We start from the raw sequence: 22,548 nt of genomic DNA, 5'->3' as shown, positions 1-22,548 counted from the left end.
CATTTCAGTTATTCTGTGAATTTTCCACACTTTTGAACATTATTATTTTCCGATTTTTGCGCCCAATGACACTCCGAAAATTATCTTTCTTGATATTTTCTACACTAAGAAGACTTTGGTTGTAGCTGAGAATTCGAGGAATCGAACGCACAGGGTCAGTGGGTGTTATAAATACTCAACAATTTGCAACCAAATCCATACAAGAGGAATCCAATATTCATAGTGTAGGGGAAGAGCAGTAGTAGCCGTCATAGTTAATTTCGGGCACTCACAGATCCTAAACAATATATCGAATTTCGATTCTTTTTTGGGTTGTCTTTGTATGCGATTTAACTTCTTAAATCTATTGATTTGGCTTTTGGGTAGTAACGATCTGATCTCTATGGGTCGTTATGCGTCGAAAGGTCAAAAAGTGGTCATTTCAAAGTGTCGACCGATACTTGACCTCTTTTGCGCCAATACCCACACACCAAAAGACCAATATCAATTTATAAAATACTTAAAAAGTAATATGTTTTTCACCTTTCTATAAAAAATAATTAACCTAAAAAATTTATCACATGCATATAATTAAAAAAAATGATGAATGTAAAAATGTTTAAATGGGTGGTCAAAAAACATGTTGACCACCCATAACCCCCTTCCTGTGTAGGTATGGTGGCCCCACGTGGCACGAACTCCCGCTATCTTTTTTGCCCTAAAAACTTAGGGAAATAAAGATTTTTTGTCGCATTTTCACTTGCAACTTCACAAGCCTCCGTCAATGGCCTCCTCTGCAACCTCCTCGATGGCTTGCTCCAAGGTAACGATCACTCTTCCTCCTTGCATATTGGATGTCCAATGACGGTTTTGCTCCTTCGCAGCTACATTATGCTTTGTCTATTGATGATTTTTTCGTATGCGATTTAGGGTTTCGTTTCAATGCTCTGTTAATGTCGAAATCCTGACACAGAATGGCAAAACAATTGAATATCTCTTCTTTTACTTCAAAACCCCTTCATTATTTTTCATTTCATTTTTTGGTTGCGCTGTTAAATGGTGTTTCTCTATTTATAATACCGAAATCCTTATAGAGAATGGAAAAACAATTGATTCTTATTCATAATTGTTCGAAACCCCTTCATTATTTATCATTTCTTTTTATGGATGTGTTGTTAAATGGTGTCTCTCTATTTATAATGCCAAAATCATTACAGTGAATGCAAAAAAAATTGATTATTGTTCATAATAGTTTGAAACCCCTTCATTATTTATCATTTCCTTTTATGGGTGTGCTGTTAAATGGTGTCTCTTTGTTTATAATGGAGAAATCATTACAGTGAATGCGAAAAACATTATTATTGTTTATAATTGTTCAAAATCCCTTCATTATTTATCATTTCCTTTTATGGGTGCGTTGTTAAATGGTGTGTCTCTGTTTATAATGCAGAAATCAATACAGTGAATGCGAAAAAAATTGATTATTGTTCATAATAGTTCGAAACCCCTTCATTATTTATCGTTTCCTTGTATGGGTGCGCTGTTAAATGGTGTCTCTCTATTTATAATGCCGAAATCATTACAGTGACTGCAAAAATAATTGATTATTGTTTATAATTGTTCGAAACCCCTTCATTATTTATCATTTCCTTTTATGGGTGCGTTGTTAAATGGTGTGTCTCTGTTTATAATGCATAAATCAGTACAGTGAATGCAAAAATAATTGATTATTGTTCAAAATTGTTCGAAACCCCTTCAATATTTATGATTTCCTTGTATGGGTGTGTTGTTAAATGGTGTCTCTCTATTTATAATGTCGAAATCATTATAGTGCATGCGAAAATAATTGATTATTGTTCATAATTGTTTGAAACCCCTTCATTATTTATCATTTATTTTTATGGGTGCGATGTTAAATGATGTGTCTCTATTTATAATGCCGAAATCATTACAGTAAATACGAACATAATTGACTATTGTTCATAATTGTTTGAAACCCCTTCATTATTTATCATTTCCTTCTATGGTTGCGTTGTTAAATGTTGTCTCTCTGTTTATAATGCCAAAATCATTACAGTGAATGCAAAAATAATTGATTATTATCCATAATTGTTCGAAACCCCTTCACTATTTATCATTTTCTTTTTATGACTGCGTTGTTAAATGTTGTCTCTCTGTTTATATTGTCGAAATCATTACAGTGAATGTGAAAAAAAATGAACTATTGTTCATAATTGTTCAAAACCCCTTTATTATTTATCATTACATGTATGCACACACACACACACACACATGTGTGTGTGTGTGTGTTAAATGGTTAATGTGTGTGCTGTTAAATGGTGTCTCTTTGTTTATTATGCCGAAATCATTACAGTGAATGCAAAAAAAATTGATTATTGTTCATAATTATTTGAAACCCCTTCATTATTTATCATTTCATTTTATGGGTGCGCTGTTAAATGGTGTCTCTCTATTTATAATGCCAAAATCATTACAAAGAATACAAAAAAGAGTGATTATTGTTCATAATTATTCGAAACCCCCTCATTATTTATCATTACACACACACACACACACACACACATGTGTGTGTGTGTGTGTGTGTGTGTGTGTGTGTGTGCACATGGCATGAACTCCCGCTATCCTTTTGGCCTTAAAAACTTAGGGAAATGAAGATTTTTTGTGGCATTTTCATTGTTTGCTCTTCCTTCAATTTGTTAATATACTCACTGTAAATAATATTATTAGGCATACCATACATTACTTCCAATAAATTTCATATGAGAAATACAACATCATTCAACCATTTACTCATTTTATTTTCAGCTATATGGTTATTGTCTATATTATCATGCATACAGAAATAGAGACACAATACCATTTTATTTTGTTCAAAGATGTTCAATGATGAGTTACAAAAATAGATTTGTTTTTCATAATTTATCTCAATGGCATTGAGGGTTTCATTTCAATGATCTATCTCTGTGTATATATTTATACGGTAGCATTTTTGTTGTTGTTGAAAGATGTTCAATGATGAAATTGTTCACTATCTAATAGAATATCAACAATATCTAGTTTTAAATCACATCACAGTTACAAATTTTACTCCTGCATATCATGCTTTTTAGTTTGTCTCCTTGTTATATACAATTTCAAGTTCTCTGCCTATATCATTCAACCATTTACTCATTTGAGAAATGAATCTTCATATTAATACTATATCAACAATATCCACTTTTTAATCACATCACAGTTACATTCTCCATTGATGCATCTCGTGCTTCGAGTTTCTCTCCTTGTTATACAATGTTTCAAGTTCTCTACCTATGTGTGTGTATATATATATATACACACATGACACCATTTTTTTTGTTGAAAGATGTTCAATGATGTAATTGTTCACTATCTAGTAGAATATCAACAGTATCCAATTTTCAATCACGTCACAGTTCACTATCTCGTGCTTCTACTTTCTCTCCTTGTTATATAATGTTTCGAGTTTTGTACCTATATCTGTGTGTATATATATATATATATATACACACACACATCACAGTTACATACTTATAACTCTTGCATGTCTTTTTTGAGTTCTCTGGCTATATGGTTATTGTTATATAATGTTTCAAGTTTTGTACCTATGTATGTGTGTCTACACACACACACACACACACACACACACACACACATCACAGTTACATACTTATAACTCCTGCATGGCTTTTTTGAGTTCTTTGGCTATATGGTTATTGTCTATATTATCATGCATATAGAAATAGAGACACAATACCATTTTATTTTGTTCAAAGATGTTCAATGATGAGTTACAGAAATAGATTTGTTTTTCATAATTTATCTCAATGGCTTTGAGGGTTTCATTTCAATGATCTATCTCTATGTATATATTTATATGGTAGCATTTTTGTTGTTGTTGAAAGATGTTCAATGATGAAATTGTTCACTATCTAATAGAATATCAGCAATATCTAGTTTTAAATCACATCACAGTTACAAATTTTACTCCTGAATATCATGCTTTTTAGTTTGTCTCCTTGTTATATACAATTTCAAGTTCTCTACCTATATCATTCAACCATTTGCTCATTTGTGAAATGAATCTTCATATTAATACTATATCAACAATATCCACTTTTTAATCACATCACAGTTACATTCTCCATTGATGCATCTCATGCTTCGAGTTTCTCTCCTTGTTATACAATGTTTCAAGTTCTTTACCTATGTGTGTGTATATATATATATACACACATGACACCATTTTTTTTGTTGAAAGATGTTCAATGATGTAATTGTTCACTATCTAGTAGAATATCAACAGTATCCAATTTTCAATCATGTCACAGTTCACTATCTCGTGCTTCTAGTTTCTCTCCTCGTTATATAATGTTTCGAGTTTTGTACCTATATCTGTGTGTATATATACACACACACACACACATCACAGTTACATACTTAGAACTCTTGCATGTCTTTTTTGAGTTCTCTGGCTATATGGTTATTGTTATATAATGTTTCAAGTTTTGTACCTCTCTCTCTCTCTCTCTCTCTCTCTCTCTCTCTCTCTCTCTCTCTCTCTCTCTCTCTCTATATATATATATATATATATATATACACACACACATCACAGTTACATACTTATAACTCCTGCATGGCCTTTTTGAGTTCTCTAGCTATATGGTTATTGTCTATATTATCATGCATATAGAAATAGAGACCAATACCATTTTATTTTGTTGAAAGATGTTCAATGATGAATTATAGAAATAGATTTTTTTTTCATCATTTCTCTCAATGGCATTAGGGTTTCATTTCAATGATCTGTCTCTCTCTATATATTTATACGGTACCATTTATTTTTTGTTGAAAGATGTTCAATGATGGAATTATTCACTATCTAATAGAATCTTAGCAATATCTAGTTTTCAATCACATCACAGTTACATATTTTACTCTTGCATCTCATGCTTTTAGTTTGTCTCCTTGTTATATACAGTTTCAAGTTCTTTGCCTATATGGTTATTGTCCATATATATGTATACACACACACACATATATATATACACACATATACATATATATGTATATGTATATATATACATGTGCACATGTATGTACATATATATATGTATATGTATATATACATGTATATATACATGTATATGTATATGTATATATATATACATGTATATGTATACATGAAGAAACACACAATAGCATAATATGTTCTATAATGATGGTTGATGCGAGTTCTCTGGGTATATGGTTATTGTCTATATATATTTTTATATGTATATGGACAATAACCATATAGCCACAGAACTTGCTGTAATCAACAACAGTTTCCTTATTCAAGGGCGGTCATTCAGATTGGTACACATTGAATAACTGAATTCTTTCTACAGTCAATGTTAAATGTTATAAATCTTTCAATTTAAATTATACTGTTTTCAGTAATCTAACATTTCTTTCAATATAGTCACTGTAAATAATATTAACAGCCATGTTGGATGTCCAATGATGGTTTATGCTCCTTCATAGCTGCATTATGCTTCGTATATTGATGATTTCTTTGTATGTGGTTTACAGTTTCATTTCAATGCTCTCTTACAGTTTAGTGTGCCTATATGTTTGTAATCCACACACACACACATACATATATGGTTACTGTCCATACACACATACACACACATATACATGTGTGTGTGTAGAATAAAACTGAACAATTCGAAGCAATGGAGGTCTGCATATTTAATATGACATGAATGACTATTTCCCACAAAATTCAAATTTGAAAATTGCTAGCTACCACAATTGAATGCATTGCACATTCGAATTATATTATAAGACAAAATTTTCCATGTCACTTTGATTACAATCCAATTCATTGCATATTTCTGAGTTTTGCGAATTCCCTTTGCACATTCCTTAGGTAACTATTTATTTGCAATATGTATGTACGTTATACATATGCATATGCATATGTATGTATATGTGCATATGTACATTTCTATGTACATGTGCATATGTATGTAGTTGGATATGTATATGTATGTACTTATGGATTCAATAATGTATGGATGATTTGTTGTTACAACGTTACGCTACCCTCGATTATTGTTGTTTTTTGCAGGCATGCTAGAGAATCAAGCGAAGAACCATACTTGTGGAAGATAATCATATCAATGTAAATGTGTTTATTAACACACTTCAATTCTTTGGAGATTATGCCTTTAATGCTTACATTTTATATTAATTTGTGTAGATATCTTAGGTAGTTATGCATTTCTTATTAAATGTGTTTCTTAACACACCTTAGTTTGTTTTACATTTTGTTGTGATTGTTATGGCAGACAATGATCTAGGACTCACTATGTCAAACACAACAAGCATTCCTCTCAGGTAAAGTCCATATGACTTTACTTTGACAATGATCTAGTAGACAATGCAATTTGTGAATTGTTTATGTTTCAATTTCTGAATTGTTTGTGTTTCAATTTGTTTAAATTTCTCACTTAGTTCATATGTTTCAATCTTCTCTTTGTTGGAATTGTACTTTCGCAATGATCTAGTAGACAATGCAATTTCTGATTTGTTTATGTTTCAATTTCATAATTTTGTTCTTTTTCAATTTGTTTAAATTCCTCACTTAGTTCATATGTTTCAATCTTCTCTTTTTTTGATTTGTACTTTGGCAATGATCTAGTAGACAATGCAATTTCTTATTTGTTTATGTTTCAATTTCTGAATCATTTGTGTTTCAATTTGTTTAAACTCCTCACTTAGTTCATATTAATGCAAGAAACACACTTAGTTCATATTGATCAAAAGGAAGTGCCCTATTTGAGAAAAAAAACCAAATAAAGAATTGTCTTATATTGCCTTAAAAGATGTCTTGTTAGATGCTGCCAAGAAGGATAACTTGGCAGCTAACAAGATATCTTGTAAGGCAGTAGAAAATAGTGCCTTTTTACAAATGGGACACTTCCTTTTATCATTTTGATGCAATGACCTAGTAGACATATTACACATTGCAATTTATATATGATGACTGCAATTTGAATACTTATAATATGATGACTGCAACTTGAATATTTATAAGTGTTCAAATTTCTCACTATCAAAAGAGGACATATCAGTGACATCTGAATAATCAAATGCCATTGATATGGCCTTTTTGATAGAGACTAATTTGAACACTTATGTGGCCTTTTTTGATAGTAAGAAATATATGAGATCAATTCAACTGATATATGAGAAATATCACATCACAAAAAACAATCATATGAGATTTACAACAACACCATCAATTCATTGGAATATCCATCTGAGATATCTGAAAACAACAGAGTTCTGAACACATTACAAAATATGGTAGTATGTCATTCTATAATTACATCACAGTTATATCGAAACTCAAAATCTGCTCTTTGGAGGGCTCACAAAATATAATTCATCATACTCAATCAATTCTCCATTTGGGTATTAAATGGAGGAGGTGTGACAAATCGAACTCCAATGGACTATGGCCTACTAGGGTTTGGCCCACCAAAATTGTTTTCTTCATTGGGAGGGGTTTGTAAGAAACTTGCTATTTGAGCAAGGAATGCCTGGTTTACACCTGAAGTAAGTTGCATGGTGTCTAAGGGTCTAGGTGCAATCCCAACTTGCATAGTTTTAATAGCTGCAAAGGTTGGGGACAAGAGGTTCATCATTTCCATGAGAATTGGGTGTCAGATGGGTAGAGGTTCTGTGACTATGGCCACATCTTTTGTCCTCTTCGCATGCTTGGCTGCCTTTTCAGCTTTCATCCTCTCCTTCTCAAGCTTTGCTTCTGCATCTTTCTTTGCCTTGTCTTGTCTTTGAATGAACTTGTCTTGGGAATCCTGCAATTTTTTGGCCTATTTTTCCACCCTCATAGACTCCTTTTCTCTCGCTTCTACTTCACGTTGTGCCTTCCTCTGTCTCATCTGTTCTTTCTTTTGCTCAGCCAATTCCTCTTCTCTTTTCCTTTCAGCCTCTTTATCTTTTTCCCTTTGAATGTACTCATCAGATGTTAATATTTGTGACTGGCTACTAAGACGTAGAACCCCTTTCTTACCTCCACGTGAAGATTGATTCATTCTTTGCACTGGAAGTCTTAAGAATTGGCTGATTTGCCTTGGCGGTTGCTACCCATCCTCTTGTGTGCATGGCACAAACTCAGGTTCGTCTTCACTTATGTGAACTTCGTCTTCACCATCAGCACCATCTTGTTGCTCCCAGTTGACTGCATTGGTGAAGTAATGAATGACATCTGCTAGATCAATTTCTAGCAGACTTGGCATGGAAAGTGTTACATCATCACAGTTGGCTGCTTCTTAGGTCCACTTTGGTATGTCAGCTTGTGTTGGCAAAGACATGCCTGTTGATGTATTTTCGAAACCCTCATTTGGTTGGTTGGTTGGTTTGTGGGGGCAGACCTGCTTGCTTTGGCAGTTTCAGGTGTAAAACTTGTACCCTCAACCATTTCTTGTGTTCCGCTATGGAGCTCTACAAAATCTTGAATGTGTTCCTCATTAAAACCTGCCAATCGCAAGCACACTTCCACTACCATATACTCTGGTTCTTTATCCCTTGAAGTGGCATCATGTTATGTTCCAACCTCAATTGCCTCACTTTGTCTCATATCATCCTGTAATGCATTTTAGTTAAGTGGCCAAATCCCTATCCTACGGAAGCCACTGATTATATTATCCGGTGTCAATGCTTGGGCAAAGGTCTTGCTTGCAAGAGTTTCCAACTCTTCCCTTCCAATTTCAATTTGTGGGAACTTAGACATCCATATACTCTTTTGGTGTTTGAAATAATTTTTGAAAGGTGAGAATATAGAGACATCAAGTGGCTGGAGTTTGTGGCTTGTATGAGCCGGAAGGGTTACCAAATCAATACCTATCTGCCTTGCTTCTTCAATTGTCTTGAAGGCTACATGGCTACCATGATCATTGAAGATCAGTAAGGCCCTATGTGAGGGTGAAACTCCACTAGGGACTGAACATGAAAAATGTTCCAACCAATTTAAGAACAACTCCTTCGTCATCCATGCATGTTCTTGGACTGCCATGCATGCTCCTAGCTCATAGTTTTCTATGTAGTTTCGGATATGCCTCTTAGATTTGAAAAAATAAAATTCAGGAATGTTGAAACCACATGCACTAACACATGCCAAAATAGTGATCCACTCTCTACTCTTCGAAATTAGGTGCGGTACACACCTCTACCCCAATTTGGCTATCACTCTCATTCCACAATTCCTCCCAGCTTGCATGCCAGTCTCATCACAATTCCAAATCTGATTGCTACCATAGTGATTGAGGTTGTACATTACCTCCAAGTTGTCATAGAAAGAGGCAATAATAGAAGGCCAAAGCATAATAGCCCTATTGGAGTCCACTCCTTTTTCTATTCTCATCATCAAATCAGGGTGTCTTCGTCTAAAACCTACCCACCATGACCTCCTTGGCATCCCATTTTTGAATGGATTAGGCCTATTCTCAGTAATTTGGGCAACATTTGATTGAAGTTGACTGATTTGGAGACCGTGACCAATTTCAGCCATGTCTTTGCACCATTGGACAACTGCATCCTCCTCCTCTGCTGATAAAATGGTGCGTGGACCCCTCAAAGTTGTAGTTGTGGTTCCCATCAGCCATGCCCTCAAAGAGGCAATGGGGATACCATATTTGATTGATGTGCCTCTAAGAGACATGTGCTTATCTTCTATGCATAATATTGCCTCTTTCATGTTAGATATGCTCCATTTTGGTTTGGGATCCTTTGAGGCCACCTGTACTTGTGGTGTTTGTGGAATAGGATTAGAATTTGTAGTAGGATGGTCATGTACAACAATAGTTTCCACATCAATTGCATTGTTAGGTGAATGGTCATCTACAGCAGGAGTCACTGGGTCTTCATTTTGGACAAAATTATCTTCATCAGGGAAGTGCACCCCATGAGTGACTCTAATTGTTCGACGTCTAATAGACCTGTTTCCCTTTCTACCTTGTGCCATTATGTTCAGTGAACTTGTAACAGATCATTGAAATGAAACCCTAAATGCCATTGAGATAAATGATGAAAAACAAATCTATTTCTGTAACTCATCATTGAACATCTTTGAACAAAATAAAATAGTACTGTGCCTCTAGGCTAAGTGCTTCAAGATGGTGAACAAAAAGTGGGGTATAAGTGGCCACTTTTTTTTCTTTTTTTTTCTAAAAACAGGTAAACCTAAACTTCAAAGAGCTATTTGAAGGTCATGCACTCAAAACTAGGAGTTGAAAAAAAAAAAGAATTGTAGTACTCTGAATCTCTCCCTCTCTCCCTCCCCCTCTCCTTCTCTCCCTCTCCCCCTCTCCTTTTCCCAATCTTGCTCTCTCCCTCTCCCTCTCTCCCTCTCCCCCTCTCCTTTCCTCATTCTCCCTCTCTCCCTCCCCCTCTCCTTCTCTCCCTCTCCCCCTCTCCCCCTCTCCTTTCCCCAATCTCTCCTTTTCCCAATCTCCCTCTCTCTCCCTCTCCCTCCCCCTCTACTTTTCCCAATCTATCTATCTCCCTCTCCCTCTCTCCCTCCCCCTCTCCTTCTCTCTCTCTCTCTCCCTATCCCCCTCTCAATCTCCCTCTCTCTCCCTCTCCCTCCCTCTCCTTTCCCCAATCTCCCTTTTCCCAATCTCCCTCTCTCTCCCTCTCCCCCTCTCCTTTCCCCAATCTCCCTCTCTCCCTCTCTCCCTATCCTTTTCCCAATCTCCCTATCTCTCTCTTTCTCCCTCCCTCTCTTCATCTCCCCCTCTCCTTTTCCCAATCTCGCTTTCTCTCCCTCTCCCCCTCTCCTTTCCCCAATCTCCCTCTCTCTCCCTTTCCCTCTCGCACTCTCCTTTTCCCAATCTCGCTATCTACCTCTCCCTCTCTCCCTCCCCCCCTCTCCTTTCCCCAATCTCCCTCTCTCCCTCCCCCTCTCCTTCTCTCCCTCTCCCCCTCTCCCCCTCTCCTTTCCCCAATCCCTCCTTTTCCCAATCTCCCTCTCTCTCCCTCTCCCTCCCTCTCCCTCCCCCTCTCCCTCCCCCTCTCCTTTTCCCAATCTATCTATCTCCCTCTCCCTCTCTACCTCCCCCTCTCCTTCTCTCCCTCTCTCCCTCTCCCCCTCTCAATCTCCTTCTCTCTCCCTCTCCCTCTTTCTCCTTTCCCCAATCTCCCTTTTCCCAATCTCCCTCTCTCTCCCTCTCCCCCTCTCCTTTCCCCAATCTCTCTCTCTCCCTCCCCCTCTTCTTCTTTCCCTCTCTCTCTATCCTTTTCCCAATCTCCCTCTCTCTCCCTCTCCCTCTCCCTTCCTCTCTCCCTATCCACCTCTCTTTTTCCCTCCCTCTCCCTCCCTCCCTCTCTTCATCTCCCCCTCTCCTTTTCCCAATCTCGCTTTCTCTCCCTCTCCCCCTCTCCTTTCCCTAATCTCCCTCTCTCTCCCTCTCCCTCTCCCCATCTCCTTTTCCCTCTCTCTCTCTCTCCCTCTCCCTCTCTACCTCTCCCTCTCCTTCTCTCCCTCTCTCCCTCTCTCCCTCTCCTTTTCCCAATCTCCCTCTCTCTCCCTCTCCCCCTCTCCTTTTCCCAATCTCCCTCTCTCTCCCTCTCCCCTCTCCTTTCCCCAATCTCCCTTTTCCCAATCTCCCTCTCTCTCCCTCTCCCCCTCTCCTTTCCCCAGTCTCCCTCTCTCCCTCCCCTTCTCCTTCTCTCCCTCTCCCTATCTCCCTCTCCCTCCCTCTCTCCCTCTCCCCCTCTCCTTTTCCTAGTTCTACATAGCTCGTACGGGTAGAACTAAGGCCAAAACTTCTAGTTCTACATAACCCGTATGGGTTATGAGAAATTGTGAACATTGACATATAGGTTTCCATAACTTGTACGGGTTATGGGAAAATCTTTATATATTTTAGTCCCAATGGCCTAAAAAATAGCATTACAAGTTGTTTGAAGGCCCCACTGCTTTTGCACATGATTTCCTGGGATAGTAACAGTCAGGTTTTCATATTATTTTGTCACTTTTGCTTTGGAATGATTGATTTTTAAGTTATTTTATAATTGTTACTTTAGATAATAACAAAATCATGATCATTTGTTGTTTTTTTGCTTTGATTATGATTTATTTGTCTTGTATTTTGGTTTTTTTTGAAGTTATTTTATTAATTGTTACTTTAGATTATAACAAAATGATAATCATTTGTTGTTTTTTTGCTATTTGATTGTGGATTGTCATCATGATGTTATGTGTAGGACAATGGGAAAGAATAAGAGAGGAACAAATGAACAAAGAGAGACAGCAAAGGAAAGACAAAGGGAGCGTATGAAGAGATTACGTGAAGGTACATCATCTAATGCACCTAATGAAAGTGATGAACATTCAACAATTGAAATTGATATGATTAATGCACCAAATCAAAATGATCAACATACACCAATTCAAATACTTATGATGAATGCACCTAATGAATGCAATGAACATAGACCATTTGAAAATGATTCGGTGAATGCACATGTTAATGAAATTGAAGAATATTTACCATTTGAATTTGATGTGATCAATGCACATAATGCACCTAATGAAAATGAAGAGCATGCACCAATATTAACACCTCTTAGAATAATTCATAGAAAACCAAAGTTCCTAATAGATATTGATGAAAATATTGTGAAGCCAATGCATGATAAAATTTCTGAAAGAACTTGTAGAAGAATGGTTAGAAGAATTTGGAATAACTATTTTGAAAACTTAAATCAAAGTGGAAGATGCCAGTTAGTTGTTGAAATGATCAAAAATCTGAAATTTAGAGAGACAATGAAAATTTTGGGTTTAAGAACATCTAAAAATAATAGTGAAAGAACAATTGTGAGAAATATTTTTGATGCATACCAAGCCATTGGTTCAAAATCACGCACTAAAGATGCTAATGTTACTCGTTGTGTCCTCACATCAACCATAATGGGAAAGGAAATGAAAAAATCTCGTTTAATAAGCAAAAAAAGCAAGTCATTAAGGATAAGTAGAACCACATTACATATGCCTTAGAGAGGTGAGGGAAAATTGAGGATCCTAACAATAATTCTCTTTGGGAATTCTCCGGTAGACTCCCATGCAAGGACAAGGTTGTTGTTGATGCACTAAGAACGTTAATTGAGAGATTTTGGCATGACAACACAAGGGTTTCACCCAACCAAAGAGATGTTGGTAGAAGGCGAATTGGAATTAGTAATCGTGAGCCACATCCAAAACACTATTTAGATACAACTCAAACATAATTTTATGAAAGGTTTCTTCAAAGCTTTCCTTAGATTAAAATTAGTCAAAGATTTTTTGAGATGACAAAACCATTTTATGTTAAGATTAATCATGCACGTACTACATGTTGTTGTAGGGTCCATGTTGAATTTTTCATGCATTATGGTATTTATCGCTATATCTGTTGTACTTTGCACACTAACGATGTTTTGCAGGAATGTGGTCTACAAGCACCTCCTAAGTCACCGAGAGAATTTATTTCAAGTGTACTATGTAGATGAGATGACAGGTGCATTTATTATAATATGATGTGTTTGAGAGGTTTTTGCCCTACATGTGGTGGTTTGCAACAGTTGCATAGATGCCTACATCTGGATAGCACACATGAAATTGGTAAGGAACTAGTTTCTATTGGAAAATATAAGTCAGTAACATATGGTGTTTAAGATGGAAAAGAATTAAAGAGGTGTGAGTTAGTGAAAAGGGATATATGCGTAGCTGATTTTATGAAGATGTTTCAAGAGAAACTAGTATATGAGTACATAGGTCACACACATAGAGCTAGATGGTTAGATGAGCAATTCAAGTTGTGTAAGGACACTTTCCCCCTCGACACTATTGTCTCTGTCATTGATTTTGCTGAGAATTATACACTAAAGCCGCAAAATGAAGTACAAACTATGTATTACCACTCTACACAAGTTACAGTTTTTGTACACATAGCATTCATGCATGCACATGATAGCACCGAGGAGGACAGAAAGGTTATAAGAGAATATCACTTCTATATCAGTGATGATCATACACATTCCTCAAAGTTTGTGCAAGGATGCTTTACAGTCTTCTATGATATTTTAAGGGAAAGAGATATAAGATACAACCAACACTTAATATGGTCGAACAATTGCACCACACAATTCAAGAATGCAAGGAAGTTCTACTAGTTGACTAGGATGCATGTGACAAGTGGTGTGCAACATTTTTGGAATTTCATTGAGGCATGGCATGGAAAGGGAGAGCATGATGGTGCGGGAGCATGTGTGAAAAGAGCTCTTACCAGAGAGGAATTGAAGTACAAAGGTGGTGCAATGTTAATAGATGCAAAAACAATTATGCAATGGTGTAGCTCTACGATGGGACCAGGTAATGCAGATAAGTCTATGGTTTCTAGATATTTTTGGTTAATAAGTGAATCTAACATTGAAAACTATCTAGATTGTTGTACACTTACTGGATCAAGTGACATGCATTCATTTAGAAGTTCAAATGCAACATCACTAGTTATTTATACTAGACATATTGCATTCTTTTGCTCTTCATGTATGCATTTTTTGTGGGATGAATGTGAATCAAAAGAGTGGGTTGACCAATGGTCTTGTAGACCTTTGCAAACCCTAAATACATATCAACTTCCTAGAGCACTACAAATGAACCGGATTGAAGCATCAGTGGATTTTGACCATGTATCAGACATAGTTGAACCAGGTAACTTAGGTTGCAATGTGCTACAATTTTAAGCTTGATTTATTAGTATTAACTTATGCTAATTTTTTTATTAACTTATATCCTTCTATTAAATGCAGGTCATGTATATGCAGTTATTATGGATGAGAACAACGAAGAAGGAACAAATTACTTTTTGTGTCGTTGTATTGAGGCCAAAAAGAAATTGACTTCTACAGTGGTTGATGGAGAGGGTATTGAGTACCCAATAGGATCCGTTGTTGTGACAGGGACATGACTTAGAAGGTACCACGTTGTTGTGTCGAGTTGTATTGAGACCTCTGAAACTCATTTATTTAGCAGTCATTGTATTGATTTTGGCATTATTCTTCTATAAAATGCAGGTACCCTATCAAAAATTCTAATGCCTGGTTGTTTGAGAACTTTGAGACACATAGATATATTCTTCATTACTCAAACCTTCTTGTTGCAACAAATATTCATTTGATTAAATATCATGGTAGACCTCTTAACAAGGATTTGTGGAAAGTTCGTGAATTAGACCATGAGGCAATACTTGAGACACTAAGGGTTAGAGCTAATCCAAAAGGTTCACTTGATTGATTTTGGGCCATCTACAAGAATAATTCTACAATATGGTAGAATAATTTTGACAATTTTGTATATATCTTTTGCGAAACGTTGTAACTTCACTTTTTTGGATGTGCTCTACATGCATATGAGCTATAATATTCATATGTAGATGCCAAATTTTGTATATAAAAATATCAATGAGTTGTAATGTGCATATCTAGATGCTAAATTTTGTATAAAAAAACAGCAATGAGTTGTAATGTGCATATCTAGATGCTAAGTTTTGTATAAAAAAACAACATCAAGATGTAATTTGCATATTTAGATGCAAAATTTTGTAAATATAAACAACAATGAGCTTGATAGTTTATATAAGATGCCAAATTTTATATATGAAAGTGTCCATGGGGCTGATTTGCAAATTTTCGATATGAATATGCAATTTTTTTTCCAAGTGTTTTGGGAAAGTTTTGAGTTATTATTGAATTACACAATTTGAAGGGCTAGTACGAATAGTCCAAATCTGAGATAGGATTTTGGTAGGCAGTGACAACACAACACCATAGGTTCAAACAGATCATCCATAAGTGCCACGGTCTCCGAATTACGCTACATCAAAGTTTGACCATTTTTTCTGCTTTGAGCGCTCAAGGGAAAACGTCGCTACGAGGTGGCTTGTAATGATCAGACGTCTTGGGGAGAAAGACAAGGGCAGACCTAGCATAAACATGGCCACCTAGATGCACTCACCTTGACGGTTCCTTCCCACGACAAGCAGAACAAAAGATGCACTATTTTACCACCTCTCATTGACAGTTTTGATGCAACAAAAAAAATCTCACCACAAGAAAATGAAATGGAGTTGCCAAAAAATGAGATAAGATTTTGTAGGAAGTGATAACATGACCCCATAGGTTCAAACAGATCATCCATAAGTGCCACGGTCTACGAGTTATGCTACGTCAAAGTTTGACCATTTTTTTTGCTTTGAGCGTTCAAGGGAAAACGTCGCTACAAGGTGGCTCATAATGATTAGACATCTTAGGGAGTGAAAGAATGGAACACCTAGCATAAAAATGGCCACCTAGATGCACTCACGCTGATAGTTCATTCTCACGACAAGCAGAACAAAAGATGCACTATTTTGCCACCTCTCACTAACGGTTTTTGATGCGACAGAAAAAATCTCACCACAAGAAAATGAAATGGAGTTGCCCAAAAACAAGAGAGGATTTTGTAGGCAGTGATAACATGACCCCATAGGTTCAAACAGATCATCCATAAGTGCCACGGTCTCTGAGTTAGGCTACGTCAAAGTTTGACCGTTTTTCCGCTTTGAGCGCTCAAGGGAAAATGTCACTATGAGGTGGCTCATAATGATTGGATGCCTTGGGGAGAAAGAAAAGGGCACACCTAGGATAAACCCAGCCACTCAGATGTGCTTGCACTGACGGTTCGTTCCCACGACAAGCAGAACAAAAGATGCACTATTTTGCCACCTCTCACTGACGATTTTTGATGCGACAGAAAAAATATCACCACAAGAAAATGAAATGTAGTTGCCTGAAACTGAGATAGGATTTTGTAGGCAGCAATAACATGACCCCATAGGTTCAAACAGATCATCCATAAGTGCCACGGTCTCCGAGTTACGCTACATCAAAGTTTGACTATTTTTTCTGCTTTGAGTGCTCAAGGGAAAACGTTGCTACAAAGTGGTTCGTAATGATCAGACACCTTGGGGAGTGAGACAAGGGAACACCTAGCATAAACCCAGCCACCCAGATGCACTCAGACTGATGGTTCATTCCCACGAAAAGTAGAACGAAAGATGCACTATTTTGCCACCTCTCACTGACAGCTTTTGATGGTTTTTTATGCAACAGAAAAAATCTCACCATAAGAAAACGGAATCGAGTTGCCCAAAACTGAGATAGGATTTTGTAGGCAGTGATAACATGACCCCATAGGTTCAAATGAATCATCCATAAGTTCCATGGTCTCCGAGTTACGCTACATCAAAGTTTGACCATTTTTTCCACTTTGAGCGTTCAAGGGAAAACGTCGCTACGAGGTGGCTCGTAACGATCGGACACCTTGGGGAGCGAGACAAGGGCACACCTAGTGTAAACTTGGCCACCCAGACATGTTCACGCTAATGGTTCATTCCCACGATAAGAAGAACGAAAGATGCACTATTTTGCCACCTCCCACTGACAGCGTTTGACAGTTTTTGATGCAACAGAAAAAATCTCACCACAAGAAAATGGAATCGAGTTGCCAAAAACTGAGATAGGATTTTGTAGGCAGCGATAACATGACCTCATAGGTTCAAACGGATCATCCATAAGTGCCACGGTCTCTGAGTTAGGCTATGTCAAAGTTTGACCATTTTTTTCGCTTTGAGCGCTCAAGGGAAAATGTTGTTATGAGGTGGCTCGTAATGATCGAACATCTTAGGGAGTGAGACAAGGGCACACCTAGCATAAACCTAGCCACCTAGACATGCTCATGCTGATGGTTCATTTGCACGACAAGTAGAACGAAAGATGCACTATTTTGCCACCTCCCACTGACAGCTTTTGACTGTTTTTGATGCAACAGAAAAAATCTCACCATAAGAAAATGAAATCGAGTTGCCTGAAACTGAGATAGGATTTTGTAGGAAATGATAATATAACCCCATAGGTTCAAACGGATTGTCCATAAGTGCCATGGTCTCCGAGTTAAGCTACGCCAAAGTTTGACCTTTTTTTCGCTTTGAGCGCTCAAGGGAAAACGTCGCTACGAGGTGGCTCGTAACAATCGGATGCCTTGGAGAGAAAGACAAGGGAACACCTAGCATAAACCTGGCCACCCAGAGGTGCTCGCACTGACGGTTCGTTCCCATGACAAGCAGAATGAAAGATGCACTATTTTGCCACCTCTCACTAACAGCTTTTGACGGTTTTTGATGCAATAGAAAAAATCTCACCATAAGAAAATGGAATCGAGTTGCCTAAAATCGAGATAGAATTTTGTAGGAAGTGATAACATGACCCCATAGGTTCAAACGGATTGTCCATAAGTGCCATGGTCTCCGAGTTAGGCTATGTCAAAGTTTGACTATTTTTTCTACTTTGAGCACTCAAGGGAAAACGTCACTATGAGGTGGCTCATAATAATCAGACACCTTGGGGAGAAAAAAAAGGGCACACCTAGGATAAACCCAACCATCCGGATGCACTTGTGTTGATGGTTCATTCCCACGACAAGCAGAACAAAAGATGCACTATTTTGCCACCTCTCATTAACAACTTTTGACGGTTTTTGATACAACAGAAAAAATCTCACCATAAGAAAACGGAATTGAGTTGCCTGAATCTGAGATAGGATTTTGTAGGAAGTGACAATATGACCCCATAGGTTCAAACAGATTGTCCATAAGTGCCACGGTCTCCGAGTTAGGCTATGTCAAAGTTTGACCATTTTTTCTGCTTTGAGCGCTCAAGGGAAAACGTCACTATGAGGTGGCTCGTAATGATCGAATGCCTTGGGGAGTGAAACAAGGGAACACCTAGCATAAACCCAACCACCTAGATGCACTCATACTAACGGTTCATTCCCACGACAAGCAGAACAAAAGATGCACTATTTTGCCACCTCTCATTAATAGCTTTTGACGGTTTTTGATACAACAGAAAAAATCTCACCATAAGAAAACGGAATTGAGCTACCCAAATCCGAGATAGGATTTTGTAGGAAGCGACAACATGACCACATAGGTTCAAACAAATTGTCCATAAGTGTCATGGTCTCTGAGTTAGGCTACATCAAAGTTTGATCATTTTTTTCGCTTTGAGCGCTCAAGGGAAAACGTCGCTACGAGGTGGCTCGTAATGATCAGATGCCTTGGGGAGTGAGACAAGGGAACACCTAGCGTAATCCCGGCCACCTGGACACACTCGCACTGACGATTCATTCAACTCTTCTTTTATAGTTGATGAAATGATGAACTTCACTCCATAAGCATGAAATGATGAACTTAAGTATGAAATGTCTTAATTGGTTCTTGAAATGATGAACTTCACTCCATAAGCATGAGTTTATGAAATAATAATTTCACTCCAGTTTCTTCATGCATGAAGGACTCAAAGCAAATTCACTCAATCAAAATATAGAATATCAACATTACCGATATCAGTACTTGGGTATACATAATATGAGCAATAGATAGTTTAAAAGTATACACCATATGAATTACAAGTAATGAACAAATTGGATCACATTTCAAGACATATACACAACTAACAAATTTGATCACATTTCAATAGAAAATAACTAAGTTTCAGGAATATCATGTTTCATATATATCAATGAACAAATTGGATCGAATATCAAGTTTCATATATATCAAAATGAACAATAATCATGTACATTTATCAAAATATGGCATAGATGCCAAATCAATAATAGTTACAAAAATGTGGCATGTGCCATGTCTGTCAAAGTCGATATATACATATACAAATGTCGAATATATAAAAAATTGGCCCTTCAATGACCACAACTATAACTATATGTCTCTATCCATATCTATGACTGTGGTGGATCATCAAAATCGAGCCTCTTCGAAGTAGTGCATGGCTGCAAAAGGACAATTCAAATGTCTAATTAGATATATTTTCTCAATATAACATCAAAATAACTAAATACTGAACTCTAAATTGTTTGAAGTTGAAATGTTGATTACCTCATCTTTGTCTTCTACAATTCGGTGAGGCTGAGAATCCGTGGGATGTCCTGCAGGAGGCTGTAATTGGTAAAACAACATTAATACATGTTAATGACATATATGTCAAATAACACATAATAACTAAAAATGAATATACTAAAAAACTAAAGCATATCGGAGCCTTAGATAGATGTGTTGTGGTCATAGAAGGCAAAGTCATAGATGAATCAGTTATGACCATTTCCTATATCCATGGTAAGTGATCCAAAAGGAGTTAACTAGACAGTTTCAACTCCATTGTGCACTTAGTGAAAAGGAGTTGATCTAAGATAGACATACCTTTTGCCTTGGTCGTTTTGGATCCCATAATATATGTGTAGGACTTCTACTGAAATAGAATGGTAGAATAAGAGTAGGAAGTTTGCAAGGGGCCTGTAATAGTTTAAAGACAATCATACAAGTTAATAACCCAAAGTTGTTGACAAACTAGATAAAAAAATATTTTTAACATATGTAGAAAAAATGCACACCGAAGCCTTGTATAGTTTTCCTATAACCTTAGGAGGCCTTGTCAAATCTGATGCAACTATTACCATTTCCTATATAAAAAATGATAACATATGATATAGACATAAAAGGATTTAGTTATTTTGAACAAGCAAGAATGCAATCCAAAGTGAATATGAAGATATCACCTCTTCCCCCTGCTGAACCTCATCAACATCAGGTGCATTCATTAATTTCGTAAACCCCATATGTTTCTATAAATAGAACAAATAAATTAAGTGCATTTATCAATATCTACATATACATGTTTAATCATAATACATTTCCACAATTGAATTTAAATTGTAGTGAATTACCTTCTGTCGTTTGGGTGTCTGAGAGGATATCTTTTTCTACCTCGAAGTGCTAGAGGATGGCTTTCTCACACGAGATGTCCTCGAGGCAGGTGGGGTAAACTAATGGAAAAAAATTAACATAAGGTAAAAGAGCATTTATTTAATATATCACTTAAGTAAAAAATATATAAATCTAAATGGTACTGCATAGCTATCTTGGCCAAAGTCAATGGCTAAAAGCATGATATCATCAAGTTGGGACATCTCAGCCACTGATAAGCCCTACAAAATATCAAGTAATGATACATATAATTAACAAAATATATTTTGAATCCAATGTATTATTATATTTTTAACAAATCTACAAATCTTTACCTCTGGTGGCGAAACTACTTGTGACCGTGGAGTCGGCTGAACAGTATGTGGTGTACTCCCACCACCTATTGCACCTTGCATTGCATTTTATTTATATGTCACTTTAAATTGTTCTAAAAATAAAAATTCATTTCTTTTTATAAGATTTAGTCACTTAATTGATAACATGTCATAAACAGAATTAAATGCACCTATGTCTGATAGAGAGGGTACAACATATTGAGCAGTTCGTCAGTGAGGGCCACATCCTCTACAGTGGAAGCATGGCATCTACTCCCGCAACATGTACACGAATGATATGTCCCACCATCCTTGTCCGCATCAGTGTCTACACCAGAACATACACCCTGGCAGGTGGGGCACATATGCTGAAAGGGCTGGCTCGTGCCAAATGATGCATGAGGTCCTGTTGATGAAGGAGGTGCCGCTGAGGAAGGAGGTGCTACTGATGAAGGAGATGTCACTGATGAAGGAGGTGTTGTAGGTGTTGGTACATCCTCTGCTCTGACCAGTTGTGTCCCATGCTGAATAATGACATTAGTCAATGATGTAGCTCCTTGAAGAGTCTGTAATTCCATAGACTCCTTCAAGGATATAGGGATAGTGACATGAACCATGGGTTTAGGAGTTGTATGCCTCCTATGTTTTGGATCTACCACCCTATGGGCCCCAGGTCTATCATGCATAGAGCCTCTCCCTCTACCTTGAAATTGTCAGATGTCAAAGTAATTCGGCTTCTCGCCGAGGATAAAATCACAATACAACTTCCTCAAAAAATATAGAGGCACCTCCCAATTATTACAAGGTGGTCTGTCAAAGACCATATACCACCTATCCCAAAAAGCATCTTTCAACCTAGCATGGACACACCAATGCATAGGAAACCAAGTCGTATTTAGTTCTACGTTGTTACTGGTAACAGGATCGGTGAAAAGAGCACATATGTCAGCTTTAACTATACCCTTTTTCTTCACTTGATCATATGACAACCCATCCGCATAAAATGTTTGACATCTATCCCTCCATGAACCCCATTTCGTAACCTCCCCAAATACCTCATTTGCACTATTTGCCATTGTTTCTAGTGTTCTGGCAAGGGTTGAGTGGTGCTCAAGCTTAGAGGTCCTCAACCTATTCACCAATATAGAAATTTGGGCACTATTTTGTGTAAGGCGATTGATGAGATCCTCTTGTGTGGCATCTACATGATCTAATGGAGGACATGGAGGGTTTCGAGGTGGTGGTGGTTGTTGAGGAGCAGCATTTTCAAGATTTTGAGGGTT

Source organism: Cryptomeria japonica, chromosome 3 (assembly GCF_030272615.1).
Source record: "Cryptomeria japonica chromosome 3, Sugi_1.0, whole genome shotgun sequence".
In the NCBI taxonomy this organism is placed as follows: Eukaryota; Viridiplantae; Streptophyta; class Pinopsida; order Cupressales; family Cupressaceae; genus Cryptomeria; species Cryptomeria japonica.
Note: the sequence above shows the minus strand (reverse complement) of the source record.